Raw genomic sequence first — 4,497 nt, forward strand, 5'->3', positions numbered from 1 at the left:
TAGTACCTCCCCCTCCTGTGCGGCCTGAGTGGCCCCAGTTTGGGATCTCAACATACGGCCACACACTAGAAGATACCTGGGAGTCAGCTGCTCTACAGCTCCTCACTCAATTCTGTCAGCTGCACCCGCTGGAGGTTACCCTGGACCCGATCGGCCTGTTCCCTGCCAGGAATCGGCTAGACCCGGCGTGGCTCGACCGCGTCAGCAACATCGAGGTGTTGGCCACATCCCACTCGATGGTCATCATCTCCACCAATGTCCGGTGCATGTCAGTCCTATATCGACTGATTGAGCTTCAAGGACGGGCCATGGCTGTCCTTGCTCGGATCGCCGTGGATACTCAGGGACGCCTCAATGCCGCCAGAAGAGACATGGTGGGCCAAACATATCAGCTCATCCAAAGAGGCATCCACATCCACGACATGCAGGACCGAATCTCCGAGCTTGAAGGAGAAGTAGCCGATTTGGTGGATGGCATGATCGAGCTGTCAGAAGAAAAGATGGAAGTAGTAATGGAGCTGGCAGTTGCTAATGCTCATCTGGACGAGCATCACGCCGAGCTCGATGACATGCATGCCCTCCAGATGCAGCTGGAAGAACAGGAAGACCCTGAGGAGGTTGAGGAAGCGTCCAGCATGGACATTGAAGAGGATGACACCCCTTCTCCAACTCACAGTGTTCCCTCGTAGATGGAGAGTTGTAGGGAACCCATTCTTTTGTTATACTCCTCGGCAGCCTAAATTTTGGATAGTCCTGTATTAGGTTAGCCTTGAGTTGAGTATTCCTTGTGTTTTAGGAACAACCTTGTAAAGCTCCCAGTGAAATCAGATCCTGAGTTTGACCTTTGACTCCTTGCAAAACGTTGGGAATGCCAGACTGTGTGAGTTTGTGCGGTGACTGCACATGCCATTTTCTGTGGGTCTGTCCAAGTTTGGCCGACTCCGGGTCGCGAGGTCGGATGCGCCCGACCCTTTTTTGTGTGGTTCGTTTTGCCGACCCCTTTTCTTGAGTGTTTCGCCTAACCCGACCCCTTGGCCTAAGGTCAGACATAATGGAACTCCTGGAATCTGGTTAGGGTTCGCCCAAAGTCATGTGCAGAGCTGAGATGGCTGCTAACTAGAATGGCAAGATGGAGTGTGTGTCTCTTTTATAAAGCTGTGTTGTGTGCTTGTGGCCAGAGTCGTATTTGAGGATTTAGCATGTGCGTTCCCATCTGTTGAAGTCCTTCTAAGGTTATGAATTTAATGGAATGTTAACTCTTGCGGATGGCGCATCGCACCAGATCCGGCTCTGTGCCCGGCAGCAGCGAGCAAAGACAGGATCTTCCCCCACCCCCACCCCCGTCTGCACTGGAGGCGATCTTAGCGGCTCAAACCGAGCTGCTGAGGCATTTGGTACAGGGGCAACAACAGCCGCAGCCCCATGGTGGAAGGGCTCAGCAACAACCTCATGTTGCTCGTTATGAAAACTTCTTGGGGACGCAGCCCCCATTGTTCCAGACGCCTAGGTTCGCACCATCGACGCAGACGCCTGGGTTCGCACCATCGAATCCAAGTTCGAGCTTCTCACCGCCCAGTGCCAGGACCACAACAAAGCCCGGTTTGCAGCTCAGCAGCTACGTGGTTCCGCCCGGCTCTGGTGGGATCACTACCATGCCATGTTGCCAGCTGACCATATCGTCAGCTGGGACGAGTTCAAGACAGCATTCAGGGGGCATCACATTCCGGATGGTCTCTTGGAGCGCAAGCTCAATGAGTTCCTGGCTCTTACCCAGGGAAACAGAGATGTCCTGCACTACGCCCAAGCTTTTAATGACCTGTGCGGTTATGCCAGCTATCATGTGGACACAAATGAGAAGAAGCAGGACAGATTCCGCAGAGGGCTAAGCTTGGAGCTTAGGGAAAGGTTAAACTCGATTAAGGTGGACACCTACAACGAGTTGGTCAATTTGACCATCTTCCAGGAGGATTGCATGCAGGCTCTCAAAGCCGACCAGAAAAGGAAGGCCTCCGTGGCATTTCCGAGCCAGCCTGCTCGAAGGTTCCGGATGGTTCCTCCACAGGCGCCCAGCCGACCCTAGCAGTCGGGAAGATGGATCGCTCGACCCCCGCCAGCGGCAGCGCCTCATTTTCCTGGTTTCCAACCACAGGCGCCCCGGTCGACTCTACAGTCACCACCGCGTCCTGCCATTGGTAACCGCTGCTTCACCTGCGGCGATGTGGGGCACTTCGCCAAGGACTGCCCCAGAAATCAGAGCCAGCGCCCCGGGCAGAACACTGCAATGCTCAACAAAGGGAAGAGGCCCAAGATGCAAGTTCGCCAAGGTCGACTGAACTTCACCCACGCAGCAGAGCTTCCTGAAGGTGCGCCGATAATGACGGGTACCTTTCTGATTCACAGTTTTTCAGCTTTGGTTTTGTTTGACTCAGGAGCTTCACATAGTTTTATCAGAAGAAAGACCCGTGATAATTGTGGGTTACAGGAATGCCAAACCAGAGGGTCTTTTAAGATATCCACCCTAGGTGGAATAATCACATCTGATACGATGAGTGTCAATGTGCCTATCCAGCTAGGCCAAAACCTTTTTAAGGAGAATCTTGTTATCCTTGACCTGGAAGGAATAGATATCATCCTTGGGATGGATTGGATGACCAGACACCAAGTGGTCCTAGACACAGCTGCCCGAACCCTCCACATCAACTCGCCCTCTCATGGCAGTTCTACCCTATCCTTGAAATATCCTAAGACCGCACTTCCTTGTGCGTACCCTCTAACAGAAGTCCGGCTAGAAAGCCTCCCTGTTGTCTGTGAGTACCCGGATGTGTTCCTAGAGGACTTGCCTGGCATGCCACCCGATAGAGATGTGGAGTTTTCCATAGAGTTGATCCCCGGTACCGCTCCAATATCCAAGAGACCCTATCGGATGCCATCATCTGAGCTGGCTGAGTTGAAGACCCAGTTGCATGACCTATTGGAAAAAGGTTTCATCTGACCCAGTGCATCACCCTGGGGTTGCTCGGCCCTGTTTTTAAAGAAGAAGGACGACAGTCTACGCATGTGTGTGGACTACCGACCCCTAAATGCGGTAACTATCAAAAACAAGTACCTACTTCCCCGCATTGATTTCTTGTTTGATCAGTTAGCTAGAGCCAGAGTGTTCTCCAAGATCGATCTTCGTTCAGGTTATCACCAGATCAAGATCCGACCATGCGACATCCCTAAGGCTGCCTTCTCCACAAGATATGGACTCTACGAGTACCTGGTCATGTCTTTTGGACTCACCAATGCACCCGCATACTTCATGTATCTTATGAACTCGGTGTTCATGCCCGAGTTAGACAAGTTTGTAGTGGTGTTCATTGATGATATCCTGGTGTACTCGAAGAGCGAAGAAGAACATGCCAACTATCTTCATGTAGTTCTCCAACGGCTGAGAGATCATCAGCTCTATGCCAAGTTCTCCAAGTGTGAATTTTGGTTAGATAGTGTCAAATTCTTGGGACACACTATCTCTAGGAATGGCATAGCCGTCGACCCCAGCAAGGTACAGGAAGTCATGAACTGGAAGCCTCCCACCTCAGTGCACCAGATCCAAAGTTTCCTTGGACTGGCAGGCTACTATCGGCGTTTCATACCGGATTTCTCCAAGATAGCTAAGCCAATGACTGAGCTGCTGAAGAAAGAGGTCAAGTTTGCATGGAACAATAAGTGTGAAGAAGCCTTCAAGACCCTAAAGCGCTTGCTGACCTCAGCCCCGGTTTTGGCTCAACCCGACCCCTCTAGGCCGTTTGACGTGTACTGTGACGCCTCTGGCACTCAACTTGGGTGTGTTCTTATGCAAGACAACCGAGGCATTGCCTATGCCTCACGGGCGTTACGACCTCATGAGCTGAACTACCCAACCTATGATCTTGAGTTGGTAGCAGTGATCCATGCCTTAAAGATATGGAGACACTATCTGATGGGCACCCACTGCAATGTCTACAACGACCACAAGAGCCTCAAGTACATCTTCACCCAAGCCGACCTCAACATGCGTCAAAGAAGGTGGTTAGAGTTGATAAAGGACTATGATTTGGAAGTGCACTATCACCCCAGCAAGGCCAATGTGGTGGCTGATGCTCTTAGCCGCAAGACCTCTTGCAACTGCTTGTCGGCAACAACCTTCACCGAGACTTTGTGTCATGAGATGGGAAAACTCAGTTTGGAAATTGTTTCCCATGGAACCCTTGGCCACATCGCCCTTGAGTCTGTTTTGGCAGACCAAATAAGATCAGCACAATTAGTGGATGAGGAAGTCAGGCGAATCACAAGGAAGATTTCCTTGAAGGATGAAGGGTATAAGCAGTTTCGGTAGGATGAGACTGGGAAAGTGTATTATGGAAACCGACTGGTAGTCCCAGCCGACCCCAATTTGAGGAAGCAAATCCTAGATGAAGCCCATCTCTCTAAGTTCTCACTCCATCATGGCAGCAACAAGATGTACCATGACCTCCG

Source organism: Setaria viridis, chromosome 1 (assembly GCF_005286985.2).
Source record: "Setaria viridis chromosome 1, Setaria_viridis_v4.0, whole genome shotgun sequence".
NCBI classification, from domain to species: domain Eukaryota; kingdom Viridiplantae; phylum Streptophyta; class Magnoliopsida; order Poales; family Poaceae; genus Setaria; species Setaria viridis.